The sequence below is a fragment of the Hyaena hyaena genome, unplaced genomic scaffold (assembly GCF_003009895.1).
Source record: "Hyaena hyaena isolate Hyena2069 unplaced genomic scaffold, ASM300989v1 scaffold_310, whole genome shotgun sequence".
Classification (NCBI taxonomy): domain Eukaryota; kingdom Metazoa; phylum Chordata; class Mammalia; order Carnivora; family Hyaenidae; genus Hyaena; species Hyaena hyaena.
In genome coordinates this window covers 1,897,216-1,904,885 of record NW_024080940.1, presented here as the reverse complement: position 1 = coordinate 1,904,885, position 7,670 = coordinate 1,897,216, and the positions used below count along the sequence as shown (strand labels likewise).

The following is a 7,670-nucleotide window of genomic DNA, read 5'->3' as shown; positions in this document are numbered from 1 at the left end:
AAGCACACTTGCCATATTTTGTACCAATTCATTTGTTTACTTAAAAAAAATTTTTTTTACCATTTATTTATTTTTTGAAAGACAAAGAAAGACAGATCATGAGCAGGGAAGGGGCAGAGAGAGAGGGACACACAGAGTCTGAAGCACGCTCCAGGCTCCCAGCTGTCAGCACAGAACCTGATGTGGAGCTCGAACTCAAGAACCACAAGATCATGACCTGAGCAGAAGTCGGACGCTTAACCGACTGAGCCACCCAGGCGCCCCTCACTTGTTTACTTTTTGTCTCACAGACTTGGAAGTTGAGATCAAGATATACTTTGATTTAAAATTTGTGTTTAGAGCATGTGTTTCCAGGTGAGAATCATGGCAGTTTGTTTGTTGTCAAGAAGCTAAACTCCCACAGACTCTGATGACAGGCTGGAAAAGTGACCTTTTTCTTGAGGATGGGAGCATCCCCAAATTTTGGAAAGCTACTTTTTCAGAAATTAATGACACAAGTTTGGTTCTCCACTGGCTTTATTATCTAAGCTTATATAGAGATTGGCAGGCTGAAAGATACCAAGTATAATGAAGAAATATATAGAAATGAGGTAGAAATCAGAATTGTGATGGGCTGTATAGGAAAAAAAAATCCATGTTTTCTGTAACCTGCACTTTGTTGCTATGGCTAAGGAGAGGTCCCTGGTTTCCTGGCCATGGGCAGTTTCAAGCCTACTGCTCTAGATAGATCTATGTCTTTGATTCTGGGAATGACTCATGCCTCTGCTTAACTGGGGCCATAGAGTTAGCATGTGATTCTGAACAAGGACTAGGTCATAGCTATCAGCTTCGTCTCCCCCAGTGATATTTTTGCTTCCTGTCTAAATGGGGCATAGGCCATAGCTCACAGATTTTAGATAACACGTGCTTCACAGTGTATTTGGTCACATTCAGTTATATCCCTTCTGGCAGGTCAGGCTCTGGGCCCACAAGCAAGAATTCCACCAAGGGCTTCTTCCATGGTCTCCTCCCACCCCCCCACAAGATCTAACAAATTGATGATTAAGGATCACTCCACTCCTGTTTTGCTCCTTATTTGTGATTTCTGGCTGAGTCAGAGTCACTTATTTAACTCTATTCCTTCTGGTAGCAGTGGGAGGGACAGAGAAGCAGTGGGTGGGACAGAGAAGAGTGATTTAAGAAAAATAATTTGCTAATACTTTTCTGGATGTATTTTCTATTTATTTGACTTTCACAATTTAAATTTTACTCCATTTGCGAATTAAAAAGCAAGTATTGAGGTCAGAAAGTAAAACACAATAAAAAAAAAATCTCCAAAATAACCCGTAGAAGGACCTTCCCTGTGGGGCCTGAACCCCAGAGAGCAAGTAAATAAACAAGCCAAAGATAAGAGGATGGATATAGTAGCTTCTCCTGAAACAGAAACAGCGTATGTGAATATGCTGAGCATCGGGATTGGTCAGAATAAGTCGACAGTATCAGTGCTGAATCTGAGTTCTAGCTCCCCCTAAAGGCAAACCTGGGGAGGAACAGAGGTCTGACCCTAACTAAGCCTCTGTTCAAGGGCTGGTTCATAGTCCTGCCCGAGTTCCTTTCAGAAGCGCAGGTGAGCAATCCAGGAAGCACCCGTGTTCTAGTCCAAGACACGATTCCTTCTGTCCGTCAGCAAGGCTAATTTTCTGATTTTTGTAGATATTCAAACATTGATAGAGTTTTTCGCCCAGACCCAAATAGCACCCTGGGGGCTGATGTGTGGCTCTTGGTGGTTTGGTGGCAGTATGGAGTAACACTTCACACCCTAGAGTAGCAGTTTTCTAAGGCAGAGCTGGTCCCCTGCCAAGTAGGCTGTAGATGAGCTTTGTTGCATCACAGCGTTAGGTTGAATACCCAACATGTAAATACCTAACTGGTAAATATTTATTGAGTCACTGCTATGTGCCCTGTTCTATTCTAGGCTGTGGGGGTAGAGGAAGGAGCTAGAATGAATATAAACAAAACCACTGGCTTTCATATCAAACTAATAGCCCAGAGCTAAGAGATCACAGAGGAGAGGAAGCATAGGCACTGAAGCTGGGATTGTTGCATCCCTTTATATGGCGATGTAGACAATCTATCAAGACAATGCTGGGAAAATACCCCTCTATTCTTGGAAGCAGACCATCGTGTCTTCCCTTCACTTCTCTTAGCCAGTGTGGTTTGCCTCACTGAGCCCCAGAAGTTCAAGTAAGTAATGATTCAACCTTCTTTAGGCAGTACACATGCCATTTGTTCTGCTGATGTTTAATCAAGTGGAGAGATGAAATTAACCAAATGAGTTCTTTGCTGGTGTGTGGGTGCCCTTCTGCCCCTCTTTCCTGAAATTCTACTAACATCTCTGAGTGGTATACCCTTTTGGGTTTATGCACAACTCTCTGGTGCATAGAATGAAAACCCCCACAAATTCTAATTTCTCAGTTCAATCCATAGAATTGTTTTCCTGGAAATTATAGGCTCTTCTTTTAAATTAAGAGCCTGTTGAAAGAAGCAGCAAAGTTTAACATTTCAGAAATGCTTATGATTCAAGGAAAAACAAAGGGGCCAAGGATATGATAGGTTGCCGTATAATGTGATCTTCGTATAATTGATCCTTTTGAAAGCCAATGTTTCTAAGCATCGTACTCTTCCAGGTTGCTGATGTGGAAACTACATAGCCTTGACAGAGATAGCCGGTTCTTTTCTTGTCATAAAAAGCCTCACTAAATGAATCCCCTAAAATCATATCTTATAAAACGGATGACAGGTGAAATCTGTTGAAAGCAACATAAACAAATGATTGATGGGGGTTCTGAGAACACTGCTGTGTGAGAAGAGTTCTTTTACCACCTCAGTTAGTGTGGTGAGAGGTTGTGGTGAAGCAGCTCTTCCTCTCTGAGAATAGCATGACCTTCTTGTTTTATTTTCACACCTGCTTCGCCAAAGCCAGTATCTTCCCTCAGCAGAATAGAGTGGAAGGTGCTTGTTAGGAGTGCAACACACTGAAACTATGAGCCACCAACCAGTAGCCGAAGTTTTGATAATGGACCTTGCAACTACCAGAAAGGTATATTGTCTCAGGGAAAGGAAAATCTCCAAATGTAATGGTCTATTTTCTTTTGTTCTAGATTCTTCTTCCTCTTCATAAGTGGAATTAGTTTGTTTATGGTTTCTCTGGAGTATTACACAAATCCTAACTAACAGCCATTGAACATGGGTGATGCAATTTCCGTTTCACCAAAGTTCCTGTGAGCACCGTGGGTTTCCTGTTCCCACTCTCGCTCCCAACATGGGGTCAAGCGGCAGATAGCTGAAATGTGCACAGGGTCACACCCATTATGCTGCCCATGTAACTATCATTCATCTCCAGTTTGATTCTAGAATATATTCTAGACTATATTGTAGACCCCGTAATAAATTTAAGATGGGCCCTGTGACTCAGAGATCAAGTACCTGAAATTTTGAAGCCAGGCCTGAGTATGTAGCTTGTAATCCTGTCATGAAAGACTTGAGCAACTTTTTTTTCTACCAATCTTAAGACTTGGTGCTAATACACTGGTATTGATTCTGGGAACATCTTGATCTTAAACTTGAAAGGTTTGAGTTGCTTGTCTCCTAGAAACACTCAGGCCACATGCGGAACTGATGACAATCAGTGATTGGAGAGAGCCTTAGAACAGGAAAGGAACCTGTAATTGAGAGAAAATGACAGACGGCAGAGTACTTTGCTTTTGCCATGGTGATAAGGAGCCACAGAGCCCTTCCACCTTGATGGGATAAAGTGCAGCCCCAAAGCAGAGCATTACCAAACGTCAGGCACTGCCTTATGAGACCCAGATCATTCTTTTAGTTTCCAAGGGGGGCTGGAAAATAAATCCCATTCCACAGATTACATACTTAGTCATGCCTCAAATCTCATTTAGCAATATTATTCAGCATCCATTTATTTAAGATTATCTTTGAAGCTGCACAGTAAATATAATAAATCACTATTAATTTAAGCTTTGCTAAATTTACTTTTGTTTCATCTATACTAAAAAGGATGGGCTGTTATGCAAGTCAGTATATAAAGATTATAAGAGCTGTGCCTACCTACGTTCATGTGTGTTTTATACATACTTAGAGAGATCTATTTGCGTATGGATATAATTAGTAAGCTAGTCCTAAAAAATTCCCACATATCTGAAAACCATCCTAGGCCAATTGTTTGATGGCAATGCTTTATTTATATAACTTTAACACAAACTATTTACTAGATATTGAGGTGTTCCTGTATGTAAATCCTATCCTGATTGTATTTTAAATAGAAATCGAAGCTGAAAAACAATATTCTATAAAGCAGAATTTCCGTGACATTTATGCTATGAATTTGAAAATATTTTGTTTAAAAAGCTACACATGCTTACAGTAGTAAGCTAGATATGCATTGAAAACAAGAATGTGTCATAACAGCAATAGTTAGGATATTACTTTGAGGAGCCAGAAATTGAGGTTTTTGAGCTACAAAATTAGATATGGTTTAATATATAATACCAACTTTGTCATTGTCATTTTATCATACCATGCCTTGCCATTAACATGATTCTGATTTAATAGAAATTTCTTTAGTTTAAGGCCTGAAAACATTAATAACTGTTGTACTAAAAGGGTTCATCTAGCTTTTGTTTCTGTCTTAAGTTCTTTCTAAAATCTCTTTCTTCTTATTAGCTAACATGTTACGTATCATGCCTCTTTAAAAGTTGACTTCCCAGACGGTGCTTTTGGATCATTTAAAAATGTTATGTGTGTGATATTTCAGTTGCAGGTGATGGAATTTCTTCTTTAAAAATGATAAGGCCCTGTTCAAACTGTACTCGCTCATGTTTTTAAAAAAACAAAAGTAATCCACCCCTCCACCCCCCCCCCAAAAAAAACCCATTATTTTGACAGCCAAGAATGGGAGTTTGAACATTTAATGTTAACATTTATTTCCTTGCAGGCTTGGACTACTTCTATCTAGCGGGCCAAGCAAGTTCGTACATTGCCCAGCCTCTGAGTGGTGCCCCTAGGACTGTGGGCAATAGAATTACTCTATGTGTTGGTATTGAGGATTGGGAGAGGTTAAGAGGGATGAGAGAGAAATGGAACCTGGGGGCTGATTCCTGCTCTTTTACTTTCTCATTTCCCATTACAGGAGGCACAGGGCCAACTATGAGATGCTAATACGTATCCTAACCAAATCAAGAAATTGGCCTTCTAGCACCTCCCATATTGCTAGTTCCTTGCCTCTGCTATTGAATACCAGGCATCATGGATTCCTGGGTGCCCAAGGATGCTGGGAAGTACCCCACTCTCTAGTTCTATCTTGATTTATGTGATCACTCTAAACTTTCCCTAAAGAGCTTTTTATCTGTGCATTTATACTATAAATTTCTCTCCCCTAATGTATTAATAATAATCACAAGTATGATCATACAAAGAATGCTCTAGAGAAGTGCTCTCCCATAGAATCTTCTGTGATGATGGAAATATTCTACATCTGTGCTCTCCAAGATGTCAGCCACTAGCCACATATGGCTACTGAGCTGTTGAAATGTGGCTAGTGCAGCTGAGGAACTCAGTTTTTTATTATGTTTAATTTTACCTCATTTAAATTTAGAAAGCCATATGTGACAAGTGGCTATTGTACTGAATAGCACAGTTCTAAACATTTTTATCTTAATGCGAAATAAATGATGGCCAGTGGTTTGGCAAACCTTGCAAATGCCCATGTTTGAGGGGAAAGGAAAGCCAGGTACCCTGATCCTCAATTACTTGATTTTTCTTGATTGCCAATGGGAAATCAGACTCAATAGAAAACATTTCAGGGAGAATGTAAAATTCTCTACTATGACTCACATATTTTGACACCATTTCCTTCTTTTCCTTTGCCTTTATCTCCCCTCTCCCCCCAGGTTTCAGAAGAAGAATTTTTGAACTATTATGCTGGTGTTAGTGCTTCTATTGACACAGACGCCTATTTCATTTTAATGATGACAAAATCCTGGAGATTATGACACTTTCTATTAATTATTTGGAAATCAGGGACTCTCAGAAAGTGGAATGACTTTGAAAGAAGTCCATTGCTATAGATTTTTGATAAAGTATAAACTAAAGTTTCTGAAAAAACTAGGATTTTAAAAGCAATAGATTTCAGTCATCTTACTTAATTGCCTGGAACATATTCATTTTCTTAAATGCCTCAGGATATATTTTAAAATCAGAAAGAAAGGAAGAACGGAAGGCAGACGGAAAGCCACGAAGCGAGGCTGGAAAGTGAAATAATGTATTTCTTGTTACAGTTGTTCCCCTTATGGCTGTAACTGTAGATGTTTCTCCAACCTTCACTGATTTGTTGTCTTTAGAGCCTTTAGCAGGTGGTGATGATAAAAGGATTGGATGAACACCTGACTGTGTAAAATGCCCTGAGATTACTTATTTTAATATGTCTCTTGGTGAATACAAATAAAACTTATTTTATTCTGAAATTTAATGGCTTTTTTCCCCTTATTTTCATATTTTGATCCAGGGATTTAAAGTCAGCAAATTCTAACACGTGCACGAACAGGGGACATAGGTGATTCTGGGGACAAAAGGTGGGTGAGCTCAGTTGGCCCCATTAGTTGAAGGCTGGGTTTTTATGGAGTAGGATCACTTCCTGGGTCAGCCCATTAGGACAAAAAGTGATGTACAGGGAAATCTATGTGCCTATAAGAAGCCTTGGAGACTTTCTGGAGCTTTAAGGGAAATAAATGAAGAAGACTTTGAAAATGTTTTGGGAATTCATCTTTAGAACCCACATTCAGGCTCCTTCACAAGGCAGGTGATACCAGGTTTCCAGACCCATTTCTCCTCCTCTAATATCTGCTTCTTGGGAAACAAAAGTGGCTGGAAATTGATTACACATATAACCACAGGCCCTTCACCGTGAAAGGATGAGGCAATAAAGTGGGAGAGGAGAGGCTGACTCTGTGCTTCTTAAACTTAAATTTTAAAAAAATTATTTATTTTGAGAGAAAGAGACAGTGCAAGCAGGGGAGGAACAGAGAGAAAAGAGGAAGAGAGCTAGGCTGTCTGTCAGTGCAGAGCCTGACATGGGGCTCAAACTCACAAACTGTGTGAGCATTACCTAAGCCTAAACCAAGAGTCACATGCTCAACCAAATGAGCCACCCAGGTGCCCCACTTCTTGAACTTTAATGAGCACCCGAATCACCGGAGGCTCTTGTTAAAATGATGCTTCTGTTTCAGAAGGCTGGATTGGTGTTCGAACTTTAGCTTCGCTAACAAGCTTCTCTGTGATATTGATGCCTCTGGTTTTAAGGTAACACTTCAAGTCACAATGGATAGAGATACCAGCTTATGTATTTCCAGTACTTTTGGTTTATTATTTGCCCATCCCTAGTTGGCCGTCATAATTTGTGATTTTTGACTGCTGGGCCATCCTCTCTTTATCCTTGAAGTACTGAAAATATGAAGGAAGTGTCGGGAAAATGTATGTGCCTCACAGGCATATGTAGGAGAGAAATAGCACTTCCAAGAGACCTTGTGTGCTGGCATTTTAATTGGAGAATTTCTCACAGCTCAGGGCTGGGTCCCCCAGCCTTCCAGCTTTGAGGATCTGAATGTGTCAGTCCACCG

General features: G+C 40.1%; 1 long non-coding RNA gene across 1 annotated transcript; it reads left to right on the top strand.

Annotated features, from left to right (window-relative positions):
- Window positions 1-2,122: 2,122 nt before the first annotated feature.
- LOC120242468 lies at window positions 2,123-7,341 on the top strand. Its single transcript, XR_005531087.1, has 3 exons — window positions 2,123-2,223; window positions 6,560-6,626; window positions 7,281-7,341. It is a non-coding gene; the product is annotated as an uncharacterized LOC120242468 (long non-coding RNA).
- The last annotated feature ends 329 nt before the right edge of the window (window positions 7,342-7,670 follow it).